The sequence below is a fragment of the Macrotis lagotis genome, chromosome 1 (assembly GCF_037893015.1).
Source record: "Macrotis lagotis isolate mMagLag1 chromosome 1, bilby.v1.9.chrom.fasta, whole genome shotgun sequence".
Classification (NCBI taxonomy): Eukaryota; Metazoa; Chordata; class Mammalia; order Peramelemorphia; family Peramelidae; genus Macrotis; species Macrotis lagotis.
Window position 1 is genome coordinate 683,298,077 of NC_133658.1, and position 19,628 is coordinate 683,317,704.

Below are 19,628 nucleotides of genomic sequence, written 5' to 3' on the forward strand. Positions count from 1 at the left end.
ATATGAATGTGTGTGTATGTATGTGTGTGTGTGTGTGTGTGTAAAACCAACAAAGCCCAGTAACAAGAAATAGAGAGAAATTCCATTTAAAATAAATGTAGACAATATAAAATAGTTGGGAATCTACCTGCCAAGACAAATCCAGGAACTATATGAAGACAAACTTTTCACAAAAATAAGTTAGATCTAAATAACTGAAAAAAATATCAATTACACTCAATGGTAGACTGAGCTGATATAATAAAGATGACAATTCTACCTAAAGTAATCAAATTCAGTACCATATAGATCAAACTTCCAAAAAATTATTTTATGAGCTAGAAAAAATAATAACGGGGGCAGCTAGGTGGCACAGTAGATAAAGCACCAGGCCTGGAGTCAGGAGTACCTGGGTTCAAATCCAGTCTCGGACACTTAATAATTACCTAGCTGTGTGGCCTCGGGCAAGCCATTTAACCCCATTTGCCTTGCAAAAACATAAAAAAAAAAACAGAATTTGTATGGAAGAGCAAAAGGTCAAGAATATCAAGGGAATTAATGAAAAAAAATGCAAAGGCAGGTGGTCTATTATACTAGATCTAAAACTATATCATAAAGTGAGACTCATCAAAACTATTTGGTACTGGCTCAGTAATACAGTGGTAGATCAGTGGAATAGATTAGGTACCAAAAAAGAGTAGTAAGTGACTGTAGTAATCTACTGTTTGATAAACCCAGAGACTCCAGCTTCTGGGATAATAACTCACTCTTTGACAAAAACTTCTGGGAAAAATAGAAAACTATGACAAAAATTATATATTAAAAAACATAATACATCCTATGTCAAGATAAGGTCAAAATGGGTACATAAATTAAACATAAAAAGGAATACCATAACATAATTAGGAGAGCAAAGAATTGTTTATCTGTCATATCTATGAAGAGAGGAAGAATTTATGATCAAAAAAGCTAAAGAACACTATAAAGTTTGAAATGGATGATTTTGATTAAATTAAAATTTTTTTAAACAAAAAATTAATGATATGTAGAGAACTGAGTCAAATTTATGACAAGTCATTACCCAATTAAGAAATGTTCAAACAAGATGAACAGGCAGTTTGCAGATGAAAAAAAAATCAAAGCTATCTTTAGTAATATGAAAAATGCTCTAAATCACTATTGATTATGGAAGTACAAAAAGAAATGCAAATTAAAACAATTCTGAGGTACTACCTCAGAGATATCAAATTAGCTAACAGAAAAGAAAAATGATAAATGTTGGAGGAGATGTGGAAAATTAAAACACTATACTGATCCAACCATTCTAGAGAGCAATTTGAAACAATGCCCAACAGGCTATAGATTTGTGTGTACCGTTTGAGACAGCAATTCCACTACTAGATCTGTATCTCAAAGAGATCCTAAAAAAGGGAAAAAAGTTCCACATGTACAAAAATATTCACAATAGTTGTTTTGTGGTGGCAAAGAACTGGAATTTGAGAATAGCGGAAAAGTTCAGGGTACAATAATGAAATACTATTGGTCTATAAGAAATAATAAGCAAGATGATTTCAGAAAAAGCTGGAAAAACTTATAGGAAGTGATGCAGAGTGAAGTGAGTAGAACCAGGAGAACAGTGTACACATTAACAACAATATCGTGTGATGATCAACTATGATACTTAGTTCTCAACAGCAGAGTGATCAAAGATAATTCCAAAAGACTTGTGATGGAAAATGTCATTCACATCCAGAGAACAAACTAGGGCGTTTGAATACAGATCAAAGCAAACAATTTTGACTTTAAAAAATTTGTCTTTCCTTTTTTTCTTTCTCATTATTTTTCTCTTTTGCTCTGAGTCCTTTCACAACATGACTAAGATGTTTAATATGATTGAATATTTTTGACCTATATTATTAGATTGTTTGCTGTCTTAGGGAAATGAAGAAGGGAGAAAAATTTAGTGACTATAGTCACTAAACATCCTATAAAATCTTTTTTTTTTTTAGGTTTTTGCAAGGCAAATGGGTTTAAGTGGCTTGCCTGAGGCCACACAGCTAGGTAATTATTAAGTATCTGAGACTGGATTTGAACCCAGGTTCCTGACTCCAGGGCCGGTGTTTTATCCACTGCTCCACCTAGCCACCCCCATCCTATAAAATCTTATAAAATGATAGTTGAAAATTATTTTTGTATGTAATTGAAAAATTAAAATAAAATAACTACAAAAAAATTTCTATTTATCCTATTTCCAAGGAGTACTCTGGAATTCTAGGTGTCCATTTCTGATTCTATCATACATTACTCATTCATGTGAATATGGAAATATATTAAATTTGGCAGGTTGGAATTTTTTAGTAAAGTATCTCATTGAATAGATGATATTGACAAAAATAAGAGAATTCATTGCAAATTATTAGCATTTTGAATAATTTTATACATTATAATTCAGTAATATCATTTTCTATGGAATTAAATACTTTATTTTGTTGCAAGATCAAAGATTTCTCATCCTTCAAGACAGCAAGGCCAAACTCCAATTATTTCAGTAGTTTCTTCAAGTATTCACTGAGGTTATAATATATTTATAGCACATGGACAGTGAATGGCATTTATTTCAAAGTGAACAGGGAAAAAAACTAAATGGAGTATATGCCCTTCAATTGACTAAATAAATTATGATATACAAATTTAATGGAATATGGCACCATAAATAATGAATATGAGAGAAGGGGAAAGGAAGGGAATAGGCCTACTATGTGAACCACTGTTTGCTAAGCACCTTAATGTACTATCTCATTTGACCTTCACAACAATTGACAAACAGGGATTGTGACTTCCTCAGGGTCAAACAGAAATTAAATATATAAGGCTAGATTTGAACTCAGGTCTTTCTGATCCTAGAAAGGTCCAGTACTCTAAGTGATTCGAAAGAGTCACTTAGTGACCTTTAAGTAACTATGAGTAAAGATAGCAACACAAAACAATATTACAACATTGAAAAAAAATTCTTGAAAACAAAATTAATATGGTAACAATAATGTAAATGAAAAGAAATGAGATCAGAACTGCATAATATAAATCACACATCTTGGCTCTGGAGAGGAAAGCAAGAAGCACATTCTGCTCCTTTTTCAGAGACGTAGGATTTGGGGATGCATAATGTTGCATGCTCTATCAGACATGATCACTATGTTAATTGATTTTACTTAAACTGGTTTCATTATAGTATAGGTAACTGAGGGTCCAAATGAGAAAGTAATTTCAATAAGGATTCCTCCAGTAGGAATCTCTTCTATATAAAGAGATAATACTGGACATTGATGAGTGGGACAGATTTCCAGGTTGAGGAGGAATTTGAAAAAAATCCTCTGATATATCTATGCACAACTTAAATTATCCAAAAATTTGCTATATATTGGAAATTCAAGGAAAAGCAAGCTACCAGATAGTATAATTTAATTTTAAATAAAGTTTCTTAAATATTTAAAATTTTTTTTCATTTAAATCATACCCCATTCAAATGGGCTCCAATCCAAATCCTTCCTCTTTAAAGACTTCATTAAGATAATTTTGAAATTATCTCTCCGTTTCTCTGAGATCTTCCTTTTAATACTATTTGGTGGTTAACTATGTACTACCACATAAGACATCTTTTCTCGCTTGTTTGGATCTACTATAATAATATAACTAACATATATATTTAGGACTGCTATTTAAAATTGAAAGCTTAAATTTCAAGGAAGGTAACTCAGATGGTTCAATAATTAGAACACTAAATACACATTTATCCTCATACATTTATTGCATATGTGACCCTGGTCAAGTCACTCAACCTCTGTTTGACTCAGTTTCTTCAGTTGTAAAATGGGAATAATGATAGCACCTACTTCCCAGGATTGCTCTAAGGATCAAATGAGAAAATAATTGAAAAGTTTAGCACAGTATCTTACACATACTTTAATAATTTAGTAATAGCTATGCTTGTCTCCCCAATTAAACTATACAAGCTCCTTGAGAACAACTTTATATTAATTTTTTTTAATTCCTACAGTACTCGGCCCTATATATAACACACAATCATTGGTTTAATTTAATGTGCCACCAGCTCAATTTTATATGTACATGTATGAAAGAGAACACACTTCTAAATATTACAATGTATTACTGACAAATAAAGATTTACATTATATTCAAATATTAAATTTCAAAAATATCTATGGAAGAGAAAGGAAAGGATAGAAAAAGAAGAGATGGGGCAATACAGAGAGAATATAGGGGAAGGGGAATTAGGGAAACATACTATAATATACAACTGATATAGATTTAAATTATATTAAACTCAAAAATACTTATGAAGTTAAAGGGAAAGAGAATGAAAGAAGGGGAGGTAGGGAACCTACTATAATGTATTACTGACAAAAAGAAGACTTAAATTAAACTTGGAATGGAATTTCTGAAATGCTTCCAATCTCTGCACCATAGCTCCCTCCCTCCACAGTAAATCATACTGCAGTACCTTGGTGGGCCCTCAGGTTTCCTGTATACAAAAGATAGAATTGATAGTTCCACATCCTTGTTCGTTATCTATAAAGCACGTATCTACATGCCACCTGCCATGAAAAAGCCCAGAAATAGCCGAGTTTATTTTTAAGATGTGATCTATCATTATCCTCATGGCAGGACCTTGGATCACAGAGTAGGGAGAAGAGCATGCAGACATTAGAAATCAGCCCAGAGAGAAAAGCAACAATACAAAGACCTACCCTCTCTTTGACATCTCCATCTGCCCAGGAAGAAGACAAAAACTTCATTTCCTTAGATTGTGTCCAGAGTACTGTAGCCTCTGCACCTGAAACTCTGTAGAGCCTAGGATATGGCAATGTGCAATGAAAGCAATTGTGAGTACTAAATGTACAGTGTTCCACTGGACTTAATATCTAATTCCCCAGGAAATAAAACAGAGCACCTATTTTTTGTAGGGAATGGGCCATTGTTCATAAGGAAAGAGAAAATCTTGCTGTTGAAAATGTATTCTCATGAAAGAGAACCTTCAAAGACATGTCCATTCAAAGGACTTGAAGTTCCTTCTTTTCCGTGGTCCTTGGCTGTGTAGCCAACTCACAGGAACTGAGTTTCAGGTGACCCCTAAAACTCCTTATTTTGTGAAGTCCCAGACTCCCCTAGGCTCCAAAGGACAAGCACTGCTTTAGGTAATCCACCTCAATGTTCAGTTTACTTCTAATCTTCTGCATCTGATGATTCCTACCCAAGCAAGCCCTCTTCAGCAAACACAGCATCATACCAGGGAGAAACCACCTGCTTCTCCCCAATGGTGGGGGTCTCATGGCCAGGGAGTAGACTGGTCAGCACCAACCCAGGGGCTTCATCCTAGAAGAGCAACTCATTCTATTCTGAAGAGGGCTTTGGTTGCATTCTTCCCTAGATCCTCCACCAACCAGGTTTCTTTATGACTGCAACAATCCAATGATTCAGGCTTATGTTCCTAAGATCTTCCCACTGGCCATTTTAACTGCTTTTTTCCTCTTGCTTGGATGGAACTTGCTCTCCTCATCTCTGCCTCCTGGCTTCTAACTATTCTCAGAAAACTTTTCCCAGTTCTCCTTAAATGTAATACCATCCCTCCAGGATAATCTCAAGTTTCTCTTGTGTACATACACACACACACACACACACACACACACCTTGTTTATTTAATGACTTCATGTTGCTTTCCCCATTAGATTTTTAACTCCTACAGAATAGGAACTTTTTGCCTTGTGTTGCAACTCCAACACTTAGCACAGTGCCTAGCATATTGTAGGTCAGGGGAGGGGAGGGTAATCTTTTTTCCCTGCCAAGGGCCATTTGAATAAAATGATCAACTTAAAAAACCAACCTGCTATATTTGGTCAAATATTGAATTAATTCACTCCTAAAAAGCTCCTAGATTTATTGAATTTTGAATCCTTCCTGCAGTTGCCTTGGCAGCATCAGTCCAAATGATTTCACCCCTACCTGTTGTAGGTGCTTGATAAGTACTTGCTGATTTGACTGAGGAAACAATCAAAGAAACACAATTTGATACTCTGCACACTATTCACTGCAAGTCAAATGTGGGGGTTTTTTTTGCAAGGCAATAGGGTTAAGTGGCTTGCCCAAGGCCACACAGCTAGGTAATTATTAAGTGTCTGAGGCCGGTTTTGAACTCCTGCCTCCAGGGCTGGTGCTCTATCCACTCTGCCACCTAGCTGCCCCCAAGTCAAATGTGTTTTACACAAAAAAGATCATTTTTGTGTGGCATTTAACAATTACAAAGTGCTTTCCTCACAATGACCTTGTGACATATTGTGGAACAAAGAATATTATGACTGGTTTTTTTTGGGGGGGGGGTGTTTCAAGGCAATGGGGTTAATGACTTGCCCAAGGTCACACAGCTAAGCAATTATTAAGTTTCTGAGGCCAGACATGAATTCAGGTCCATTCCTCCTGACTAAAGAGCCAATGTTCTATCCACTGCTAAGAGAACTCATTTCTCTTTCCTTAGCAATGGTCCATTGCGTATAAATAAAAAAAAGGTGCTCTCTGCCATTTTTCCTGGGGAATTAGACAATTAGTCCAGTGGAGCACTCTACATTGAAGACTCACAATTGCTTTTATTGCATACTGCCATATCGTAGGCCCCTCAGAGGTTCTAGTCACCTAACTGTCCCTATATGATCATTTTTCAAATGAGAAAACTAAGACACATAAAAATGAATTGTTAGGGGCAGCTAGGTGGCACAGTGGATAGAGCACTGACCCTGGAGTTAGGAGGACCTGAGCTCAAATCTAGCCTCAGACTCTTTAATAATTACCTAGCTGTATGACTTTGGGCAAGCCACTTAACCCCAGTTGCCTTGAAAAAAAAATGAATTGTTAGATGTAATGTAGTAGAGCTAGGATTTTTGATGCCAATTCTAGTTTTGCTTTCGTTTTTTTAATACACTCTAGTATCTCATCTAAATTATAGTACGAAATGGACTTTAAAAAATGCACAGAATTTTTTAGACAATTGTGTAGCTCAAACAAGTGTTTTGCATATAGTAACTGCTAAATTCATATTTCAACCAACAATTAAATAACCAGCACTTATTAAATGCCTACCATGGGGACTTGTAAAGTTATAAATGAATCAGTCCCTTCATTCAAGGAGGGATAAATTAATAAATTAATAAATTATAATTCAACTTAGAAATTTTCCAATGAAAATAGAAGTTTGAATGTTGCCTGAGTCCTCAGACACCCTACCGAAAAAAAATATAAAGATTTCACATGTAGAGTAGGTATCATACTGCTTGTCAACTCAATGAATGGATAGATGGGTTAAGACTGGAGGATTGAAGAGAATCTGGAACTCAAATTTTTTTTAAAAATTAGATTAAGGGGCAGCTAGGTGGTGTAGTGGATAAAGCACTGCCCCAGGAGTCAGGAGTACCTGGGTTCAAATCCAGTCTCAGACACTTAATAATTACCTAGCTGTGTGGTCTTGGGCAAGCCACTTAACCCTGTTTTCCTTGCAAAAACTTAAAAAAAAACTAGATAAAAAAAGAAAAGCATAAAAAGTATCTACAAAAAAACAAAACAAAAATGATACCACCAACAAAATAAATATCAAAACAATCAAAATTTAAGAGATAAAATGAAGGAAGAAATCAGATAAAAATTTTAATATCATAGTGCAAGTAAATCAGCAAAAATGAAAAAATGGTCATGATATTCTTTGTTTCACATACATCACAAGATCATTGTGAAGAAAGCACTTTGTAATTGTTAAATGCCAGACAAAAATGATCTTTTTTGTGTAAAACACAAGGTATCCAATGATATCTTCAAATGACGAAAGACAGAAAAAGAAATTAAGTAAGAATTAACAGTTGAAAGATATGATTATATGATCAGACCAAATAAGAACTTGAAGAAAAATTTTTTAAATTATAGGAGAAATTCAACTTAGTATTAAAAGATCCTAAAAAAATTTAAAGGAAATAATGGAGAACATAGCCAACAAATGAAATAGATCATAGGGTCATAGATTTAGAGTTGAAAGGCACTTCAAAAGTCATTTGGTCTAATCAATTTTGCAGATTACTAATTAATAATAATAATAATAACGATGATGATGATGATGATGATGATGATGATGATGACGACGACGATACTAAATTACTTGAGAAAGCCTGAAAGGATCAGTAGAATCAACCAATAGAAGACTGACAATATTAAAAAAAACCCAGATTTGTAGCTAAAGCAAATCAATAGAAATAAAGGTTCAGAAAAAAAAATCATGATTTTTGAAAAGAATTGGAAAACTCATCAATATCAGCAATACTAGAAAACTAGAGAACCTGAGATGCAACTCTTCTAAACTCAGTAAGTTAAACTCCTACAGTATTAATAACATGGGAAAAAATACTCTGAGCTATCAGTAATTACTTATCAAATGATGTTACTGAGAATTATAGCTAACTTTCTAAAGAGATCATCTCATATACTAGAAAATAAAATCTGAAAAGATGAATCAATAATCATAGACCATGAAACCAGGATTATCTAAATAGTAACATTTATCTTGTTAAATTTGACAAGAGATGTGTGTGTGTGTGTGTGTGTGTGTGTGTGTTTTTAAACAACCAAGCATTCCAGAAAAAATTCAGACTTTTCAATTGAAGATTACAAACAAGAGCTAAATCACTAAATATTTCATTTTGGTATTTTAAAGAAACATAGGGGAAAAGGAGAGAACAATGGGAAGGAGAGAAACAAAGTGATTCCAATTTGAAGCTTCAATCCTTGATAAAATCAGAGTAAGTCTACTAAAATATCTACATAGTCATTATTAACATATTAGGAACTTTGTGCTGTTCAGGTTTTGTTAAGTATGTGCCAATAACAGATATGAGAAAAGAAAATTTGGTGTTGTTCAGTCATTTTTCAGTTGTGTCTGACTCTTCATGTCCCATTTGAAGTTTTCTTGGTAAATACTAGAATAGTTTGCCATTTCCTTCTCCAGCTCATTTTACAGATGAGAAAACTGAGGCACACAAAGTGAACTGATTTGCTATGGGACACACAGCTAGTAAGTACATGAGGCTAGATTTGAACTCAGGAATATAATCTTTTGCACCACCTAATAACCCTATATTTCCTTCAAAACAATAATGATAAAAGTTTTATATAATTTTTATAAAAAGCAAATATTTGTATCAGGTCTCGGAGAGTAACAATTTTACTCAAACAAAAATAAGAAATTATTTAGATCAAAATGGATTAGTTTGAACATATAGAGCTTATAAGTTTTTTTAATAGCAACAACAACAAAAAAGCAATGCTTCCAAAATTAAAAGAAGATAATGAGTCTGAAAGAAAAATATTGGCAGCAAATAAATCAGTCAAAGGTCTGATAGTCCTAAAAAGAACTGAAGTATTATCTGGAAGTCAATTATACTCTAACCATCTAAGGAATTGTCAAAGGATGTGAACAAGTTTTGAAGGAGGAAAAACCGCATGATGAGTTTCCAAAGTTGAAAAAAAGACAGTTCAAAAGCAATCAACCTCAAAACATCACCAGACACTCACTAAAATGGTAAAATTTAGGACATAAAGAAGCTAGTTAATTTTGGTAGGTATGCAGAGAAAAACAGGCAATATCTTGCATAAGAGACCAAGATTGCATTGTAAACAACCTGAAGAGTGGTCTGGTGGAATTCCATAGGAGTCACAAAGCACATCTTTCTTAATGACCAAGTAATTCCTATGCTACTCTTTTTTTTATCATAAAAAGGAAAAAAAACACTTACTTTTGGTATAGAAATTTCTTTCTGCTCTTACATTTAAGAGGAAAAAAAACTGGAGTAATCCTTATGTGATATGATCGAAAATTACTGAATACATTATATGTTAATGAAGCCATGAACTCAATCAGTCAAACCATTAAAATGTCATTGAGAAATATTTTACAAAACAAATTCAAATAAAATAAAAACAGATATAGGCTTATCTCAGAAATATGTGGTTTTAATTTCAGACACATCACAATAAAGCAAATATTACAATAAAGTGAATAGTCTAATAAAGCGAGTTATAAATTTCTTGGTTTTTCCAATGTAAAAAAGGTTGTTACATATCTTTGAGTTGTCAGAAAAAAATGAAATTATTTATCAAGGGATGTTAATAAGAATAATAGTTAATTTTCTAAAGGGTCTATTCAGGATCTATTAAGTGAGCAATAGTATTACATCTTTAAAATTGTACATATCTTAATTAAAAAATACTTTCTTGCTAAAAAATGCTAACTATCATCTAGACCTTCAGCGAGTCATGATCTTTTTACTGCTGGAAGGCTTTGCCTTGATGCTGATGGCTGATGATTGATCAGGGTGTGGCTATTGAAGGGTGGGGTAGCTGTGGCAATTTCTTAATGAAGTTTGCCAAATTGATTGACTCTTTCAGTTGAATACTTAGAGGCCATTGTAGGGTTATTAACTGGTCTAATTTCAACATTCTTGTGTCTCCAAATAAGGAGGCCCAAGGAAAGGGAAAGAGATGAGAACAGTCAGTTAGTGGAGCAGCCAAAACATATACAACATTTATTGTTAAGTTCACCATCTTATATGGGTATTGTTTGTGGTGCCCAGAAGAAATTACAATAGTAACATCAAAGATCCCTGTTCATAGATCATCATCATCATAATGAAAGTGAAAAATATTATGAGAATTACCAAAATGTGACAGAGACATGATATAAGCACATGCTATTTGAAAATGGTTCCATTATATTTGCTTGATGCAGGATTGTCACAAATCTTTGATTTACAAAAATTGCAAAAAATCAATAAAAGAAAGTATACCAATAATGCTAATTTGTGTTTTTTCTAAGTCAACACACAGCCCACAGGAATCCATTTCTATTTCAGTTTTACTTGACTGTTAAAATGAATACCATCTTGAAATCAGAAATTCATGGGTTCAGGTTCCATTTCTGAAACTTGCTGTTTATGCAACCTTAATCAGCACCTGGGGCATTTCTTTAGTGGAAGGTGTCTCAAAAGTCAATTTTAAGCTTTAATAGCAGAGAAGAATGAAGATCTACATTGTGAAAGGTGCTCTCACTAAGGAGTACCCAAATAAATCACAGGTCTGATATTGATACCTTTCCCCATCCTGATATTCATGAATGTAGGCAAATAGCATACTTTAACAAAAGAGAATAATGAATACAAATATACAAAGGTAATACCTATCAGCATTAACAGAATCACAACTGAATATACATAAACAACCATATGTTAAAAAAAGTAGAAAACAAATTTTAAGTTCACAGAGATAGGTACCTTGAGTAAACACTTGTTTCATTTTTCTGTTCAGTGTTTATTCATGTTATTAAATGAAAAGAGTTCTTTTAAGATTCTATTCCTCATTTTTCATTTTACTTGACTTTTTATTTTTACTAATGGTTAGGACATGTTCATTTTAAGGGGGCAGACTATGCTTGTTGTAGTTCAATTGTTTTCAGTCAAGTCTGACTCCTTGTAAACCCATTTGGAATTATTTTTTTTTTTTGGCAGAGATACTTAACCTTGCAAATCCAGACAAAGAAGGAAAAAAACAAAAAAAATTACAGAATCTGAATGAATACTGTGTTCACTTTTTAAAAATTTCTCTTATTCTTTCCTTCCTATCCCATAGCTTTCTTTCTTTTTCCTTTCTTCCAAGTTGAAATGATTAATATGTAAACATGTTAAACACAAATGTACATATACATGTTCATCAGACTGTTTGCTGCTGAGGGGAGGGGGTGGGAAAGGCGAGTAGAAGAAAACTGTATGTAACATTAAAAATGCATCGGGATGAATGTTGAAAACAAAACAAAACAGAATTATTGGCCTGGTTTTCCATTTCCTTCTACAGCTCCTTTACAGATGGGGAAACTGAGGCAGCAGGGCAAGGTGATTTACTTCTAAGGATACACAGCTGGACCAGGGTTGGAGGAGTCCTCCTGACTCCACCCTCTGTGCACTCCGTGCACTATGGCGCCACCTAGCTGCTCAGAGTGGGACACACACACACACACACACTCTCTCTCTCTCTCTCTCTCTCTCTCTCTCTCTCTCTCTCTCTCTCTCTCTCTCTCTGAAAGCCAGGGAAGTCTGTTCTGTTCTGACCCCTGCTTTCTGTATGATCCAGGAAAGTCATCTTATACCCCCAGGATTGTAGCCAGATGTGCAAAACTCGATAGAAACAGATCATCAGGAGAAAGGCGAGCCACCAACCCAAGCAGTCCAGAGGCAAAGGCTTGCACCAGTAGGAAAGAAATTATCACACATGAAATATTAGTCTAAACTGTACCATTTGGCCTAAGATAATTTTAGCTAGATACAACTTTTCAAAAATTTAACAACGAAGTAAAACATAGTAGGTGCTTACTAAAATGCCTGACAGACTAGTAGGTCACAGGCTGTAGGTGATATGAGGGCTAGACTGGAAGTCAGGAGGATTTGAGTTCAAATTCTGTCTCAGACATTTAGCTGTGAACAACTGGAGAAGTCACTCAACCTAAGTCTCACGTTTCCTCATCTGTAAAATAGGGATGATAATAATAGAACTCATCTCACAATTAGAAAGCATATGGTGCTCTACTTGGAATCTGGAGGGTCTTGGTTTAAAGACTTCCTCTAACATCTACATACTCGACATCCTGGACAAATGACTTAAGCCTCAGTTTCCTCATCTGCAAAATGTAGATAAGGCCTTTGGTACCTAACACAGAGGCTGAAATGAGAACATGGACATAAAGCACTTTGAAAACTTTAAAATCTTCTGAACATCAGTTATTATTATTAGGTCTGCCTCTAAGATGGATGAAGCTTTCTTTAGTACTTTATCAGAGAAAAGGTCTTTAAGGATCTGGGCCATGATGGTGTGAGCTGCTGTTGAGGTAATCTAGTGCCTCCATGAGTTGTCAAGTTTGATGATAACACTTTGAGCATATTTAGTAGGGACAAAAAGTATAAATGAAGACATTTTAGAAGAGCGTACATCAAAAATGGGCCTTAGGATGTCACTTCACTCTGGTTGGATGTTTTAGCATTGGCATGGCAACTGAAAATCTCTGATGTAAAAAAATAATTGACACCCTCTGAAGGAGCTATAGGCACAGAAATGTCCCCTGGGCCATGGTGTCCATGGCCACCCAAGAGGAAATGTCCTAATAAAAAGGAACTGAATACTCAACAGTCATCACTTAAACATGTCTCTCCCTTATCTACATATAAAATGTTCAGGGTCCAGAACTCTAAGAAGTAATCTTAAAAAGGATGGAAATATTTTTTTCTTGTTTTGAGTGAAAGATATTTAGTCACCGTGGAGGACTTCAAACACATTCTCCACGTGTGCAACCTGTTGACTTTCTTATGATCAAGAAACATGTAGAAGGGTTAACATGGACAAAAAGGTATGCATTCATTCTACGTGAAAAGAAAACAAATTGAGAGGGGAGTCTTCAAGGGCAATGAAGCAAAATTAAATTTAATACTTTCCTTGCAAAACAAGGTCAGCAAATTTCATAGGTCATATAAAAGTAGTATGAGTAATTCAGTAAATTGATTATGTCTATGTGTCTTTCTAATAGAGAGTGCATATAACACTGAATCTGGAGACTGAAAGGCTGGCATCAAATCCAGCCTCACACACTAACTGTGAAACCCTGTGCAAGTTACTGAACATCTTGGGGTTTCAATTTCCTCATTTGTAAAATGAGGTAACTGGATGACTAAACAAATTGTGATCAATGAATATGTAACTGTGATATAAGAATAGATGCAGAGTGATGTAAGCAGAACCAAGAAAACAGCATACACAGTAATTATAATATAAATGGAAAGAGCTACACACCAAAACCAAATCAAAAGTAAATTTAACAAAATTATAAAAATCAAGCAGGACTCAATGAAAAGATGCAAGATATAAGAGAAAACCCTCCCCCAATCTACCTTTTCTAGAAATGGGAAATTCACAAGTGTTATATATATTACATGTATTTAAATTTTTTTCAATATTCTGATTAGTTACACTGATTCCCCACCCCCCCTAAAAAATTCTATTTGTTATATGGGCTGGTTCTCTAAAGGGGGAAAGGATACTTGAGATAGTTTGAGTGATATTAAAAAAGGAGAGAGAGAAGGTTGAATTTGGTGGCCTCTAAGTTCCTTCTCTAAATTTATGATTTGATGATGGAAAAGGTTAGGTATAGTATTATAGAAAGGAAAAGCTAAAAAACAAAAGGATGAAAACAAGAGTTCCCAGCTGAAAGGACTGTCAGTAGTCTTCCTATTCAAAATTGTAACTTTTCTGACAACTGGAAGAGAAAAAATTAAGAAATTTAAAAATAAGAAAAAAATAAGAAACTTGAGTCAAGAGACCTGGTCTTTGGGCACACCAGCTCCCAGGGAATTCATTCCTCACCTGTAAATGGAAAGGTTGGATAAGATGGATCCCCACAATCTCTTCCTGCTTCAGAGACTCTCTAAGTCTATGGATTCATAGGATCATTCGACCATAGATCTAGTCAACAAGTCAAATAAATAAGCATTTATTTATTGTGATTAACTATGTTTCAAGTCTAAATCTTGAGACAAGGCCATCTATTCTCACCGATAAGGAATCAGAAGTGCCTTGTCCAAACACATTTACACAGAATAATCATGCACTTTTTTCTTTTTCAAGGTATCTGCCTAGCACAGTGTCTATCTAGCACTGCCACATGTTTATTTATCTCAAAAATATATTTGTTTCAGGTAAGAAAACAATTTTAAAGTGCATTTTTATAAATAAAAAATTGTGATTCCCATCAATTATCAATGAGTGAAGATTTTATATAAATATATAATTTATATACATATTTAGACATAGATATACATATATAGTATATACATACACACACACACACACACACACACACACATATAAAATAGATTAAGCAGCAAATTTTTGGCAAAAATTGGGTTAAAAATAGCCTGGTGAGTGGAATTTGGATGCTTTAGAAGCATTTTTGAAATGTTTTCAGAACTTTGCCACATTGCAATCTTCAATACTTTTCTTTTTATCTTTCATGTCTATGCCTGTCCTATCTCAGACTTCCTCTAAATCGTTAGTGTTTGTTGAAATTTCTATAAAATGAAGAAGTCCTCATTCATTTTTATTATTTTCCCCATGAGACAACAGTTACAATATATTTTGCCTAGCATCAAATTGTGAAAGGGTGACATAGGCAAGAGAACCTGAGATCTTGTGCCTCTTGCCTCTGACTTTAATCCATTGGATCATATAACATACAACAGGTCATGGCTCGTACTGTGAAGCTGTGAGATACCTTCTGAAATATCAGAACCATCTGAACCTTTTGCCCTTGTATTAGGAGGCTTAACCAAATGTGTTCACATTTTTTCTTCTTAAATATATGTCAAGTTTAAGAAAACCAACAAGATAATATTTTACATATTTATATGTTTTGGCTCTTAAAAGATCTCCCTTTTAAAATATGAGATATTCTGAACTAAAAGAATGAAATATATTTATTTTAATACTTTATAGCTAGCCCTGTAGCTGGTAAAACATTCCATTTCCATAAAAGGCAAAGCCAGGTCAATCAACTTTTCTAGTGTCTATTCTAGAAATTGAAAGAGAAAAAAATTCAGACCCCTTAGAGAATACTAAAACTAAGAACACAGTAGCCTAGTGTTTAGTAAACACAAATATTCAAGCTATTTGGTCAAGAACTCACTATTTGACACAATTTATGTAGACATATTTGAAAGTGATTTGGCAGAAACTAGGCATAGACCAATTACTCGTGCCTTATACCAAAATAAGTATCAAATGAGTATGTGATATAAACAAATTGGAGGAACAAGGAAGAAATTATATGTCTGAGGCAGGGATAATGGAAGAGTTCATGACCAGTCACGAGATAAAGAGGAGGAGATAAAATAGGCAATTTGATTACCTAAGATACTAAAGGTTTTATATAACGAAAACCAATATAGCCAAAATTAGTATATAAGCAAGAAATTAGGGAAGAGTCTTGTAGCAAGTTTCTCTGATAAAAAAAAATTCATTTCAAGATATATAATAACCTCATTCAAACTGACACTCTCCAATTGAAAAATGGTCAAAGGAAATGAAGACAGTTTTCAAAGGAAGAAATTCAAGCTATTTAATAGCATATGAAAAAAATACAGTAATTAGAGAAATGCAAATTAATACAAGTCTGAGGCTTCACCTTAAACCTATCAGACTGGCAAAATTGACAAAAGAAAAAATGGCAAATGGTGGCAAGGCTGGAGGAAAAGAGTGATAAAACTATTAATATAAAATTGATAGATGAAAAAAAGAGTAAAAGCCTCATATTTACAAAAATATTTATAGCAATTTTTTTCTGGTGGCAAAGAACTGGAAACTGAAAGTATGCCTATCAACTGATATATGACTGACCAAGATGCAACATATGAATATAATGGAATATTATTTTGTTATAAAAAAATTTTGAACAGTTTCAAACAAATAGGAAAATCTATATGAAATGATGCAGTATTAAGGAAATACTACCAGAAAAACAATTTTTACATTAACATATTACAAAGCCAACCAGGATCAATTCAACAAACATATAATTCCAGAAGCCTCATGATGATACATGGACCTACCTCTTGATTCAGAGGTGATGGACTCCAGAGCACAAACTGAGACATTTTTCTCTGGGCATGACAAAAGTGGAAACTTGTTTTGCTTAATTATATGTGCTGTGACAGTGGTTTTGCTTTTCTTGCTTTCTTAAAAGAGATGAGAGGGAGGTGGTAGAGAAAGTAGATTTTCATTGCTTAAAAAAATAAAATTTGATTTTAATAATGAAATAATGGAGGTGAAAGACTTTTGTAAAAATATAGTGATAGGGCAGCTAGGTGGCATAGTGGATAAAGCACTGGCCTTGGAGTCAGGAGTACCTGGGTTCAAATCCGGTCTCAGACACTTGAATAATTACCTAGCTGTGTGGACTTGGGCAAGCCACTTAACCCCATTTGCCTTGCAAAAACTAAAATATATATATATATATATATATATATATATATATATATATATATATATATATATATAAAATCAAATTGTAGATCTATATCAGAGTTACATATTTAACTACAAGTTCCTAAAGAATACTTAACCTTTCTTATTTAAAATGATGTGCACTATGTGTTGAGTATCAGGCCATACCATCTGAGAAGGGTAATGATTAAATGATTGTCTCTGAGTGGTTCAAGCTCTTGCTCTAGTTATTGGCTTGGGACAACCAAAGTAAATGGCAAATTCATATTTATGGGGAATAAACTTAATAATTCAATGACAATATCAAACCTATAACCTAATACAGCCTTTTCTAACGTACATTTCAATGAGTAAAGAAACTCAAATATCAACAGAAGAGCCAACATCCCCTTAATATTCAGAGATCTTCAAAAGCCTAAATTACTATCTTAACATATTTAATCAATTATCATTCTCTTTTTTCCTTTGATTAAATTGGTTGGGAAAATATTAATGAGATATTTATTTATAACTGCCATATTCTCCTAATATCTCCTGAAATCAGACATAGATTAACCAAATGAGATATTTGCTAATTTCTTTCCCTTCCCCCTTCTTAATTCTCTTGCATATGACTAATATCATTCCTACAGCAAACTGGTTGCATACCAACTGAAGTTCTAAGTTATGTCAAGATTCTATTTAGGAGAAACCTTGAGCTAAGGTCCAAGCAAGCAAGTTTGTGCCCTGAGTCTGGCATCACAATAATCCTTTGCCCTCACCCTCTGGGTGATCTCAGTCATAGCAAAATCCCAGAATTGTTTCAAATAATTATTGTACCGCTTTGAACAGCACCAGGTGTTCTCTGAGCTTGGACGAGCATCTGCTGTATCTATGTTCCAGTCACAAAGCCCTTACTAGCTATTCAACCTTGGGCAAGTCACTTAACCCCAACTCATAAAAACCAAAAAAAGAGAGAGAGACAATAACAACAAAGAACAATGCTATTTCCTTTACATAAACCAAAATTTAAAATTTTAGGCAAAATTTAACCTATGATTTCTCTCCTTGACTGTACAATACAGGGAAATTTTATTAGGAAGAAATTGGCTTTCCAGGGGGCAAAAAGTGCTGATTCAGACCTGAAACAAATAAGCAAAAGCAACTGACCCAAGGTCAAGTTGCTTTTGAGTTCTCCTATTTCAAATTGGTCAACAAAGGCATTGCAGGTACCCTAGCAACAGCTCAATGTAAACTTTTGTGAATGAACAGCACCCTGAGCATGATGACAAAGAGGCCAGGGGTACCTCTGTATAACTGAACTCATTCTGATATTCACTGCTGCTGATCACTTCCTTACATGAAATACTATGTAAACACACACATCTCTCTAAAAATCATCAATTAAGGTACATTTGTCATTCTCTTTACCTATTACCTTTCTTTAACCTAAAATAGATACAATTAAGGGGTGTGTGTGTGTGTGTGTGTGTGTGTGTGTGTGTGTGAGAGAGAGAGAGAAGAGAGAGAGAGAGAGAGAGAGAGAGAGAAGACAGGGACAAAGAGAAATAGCAACCACGTCTGTAGGAAAAATATCAAACTGACACTGTAGTTTCCATAAAGTTTTAAGAAATAATAATTAAACCCAGGTTCTAAGTAAAGCAGTTTAAATATTATTTTCATTATTTGTAGGCTATCTTATATAAAAAAGAGAAAAAAGCCCATTAAAAATTAAATGGCCATCTTGAGCTTTATAATTATCAGTATTTGATTTGAAAATCCATCACAACAGCTAACATTTCATCTGAAAGACTCCAAAAAACTTTCAGGCAAAAGGTCACAGGATTTAGAGCTAGTAAGGAACATCTTATCTACTTCATTTTAAAATGAAAGTTGACCTACTCAAGGGAGTAAACTGAGGTCAGGATTGCAATCTAGGCCCTCCAATTTCAAATTCTGCTCTCTCTCTCTCTCTCTCTCTCTCTCTCTCTCTCTCTCTCCAGCATGGTCCAGTGGAAAAAGAAGTGACCTTGGAATCAAAAGGACCTGGAGTTTAGATACTGCTTCTGTTACTTACTATCTGAATGACCTAGAGCCACATATAACCTCTCAGTTTGGGGGTCTCAGTACTTTTATCTAAAATGATAGGATTGGACTAAGTGCTTTAAGGTCCCACTGAGGTATGGAATAAATAAATAATCAATAAATACTTTAAACCACTACCATATGGGTAGTTGGATACCACAGAAGAGAGCCAGACCTGGAGTCATCTTTCTAAACTCAGATCTGGGTCCAGACATTTACTTGCCATGTGCCTTCCCCCAAAAAGAGAAGAGTCAGACATGACTGAAATGACTGAAAAACAATTTTTGATATTAAAAAAAGTTCCATTTATTTCTATATTTTGGCAGGTAGAAATCACAGTGGATAAAGGCTGGACCTGGGTCAGGAAGACCTGAATTCAGACAGTTACTAGCTGTGTGGTCCCTAGGTAAATCATTTAACCCTATCTCAGTTTCCACATATGTAAAGGG

At 34.2% G+C, this 19,628-nt stretch overlaps 1 protein-coding gene across 11 annotated transcripts in view; it reads right to left on the reverse strand.

Moving 5' to 3' along the window:
• Nucleotides 1-19,628, reverse strand: part of OSBPL6 (oxysterol binding protein like 6) — a 277,275-nt gene that overhangs the window by 162,553 nt on the left and 95,094 nt on the right. Inside the window, exon 1 of one of the 11 annotated variants that reach the window (XM_074215614.1) lies at nt 4,746-7,651. The exons of 9 other annotated variants lie outside the window; for them this stretch is intronic. The gene's annotated coding sequence lies outside the window, so the exon portion shown is untranslated. Of the gene's footprint in view, nt 1-4,498; nt 4,717-4,745; nt 7,652-19,628 lie in introns of those variants that run through there. One more of the 11 variants, XM_074215617.1, reaches the window with a different exon arrangement.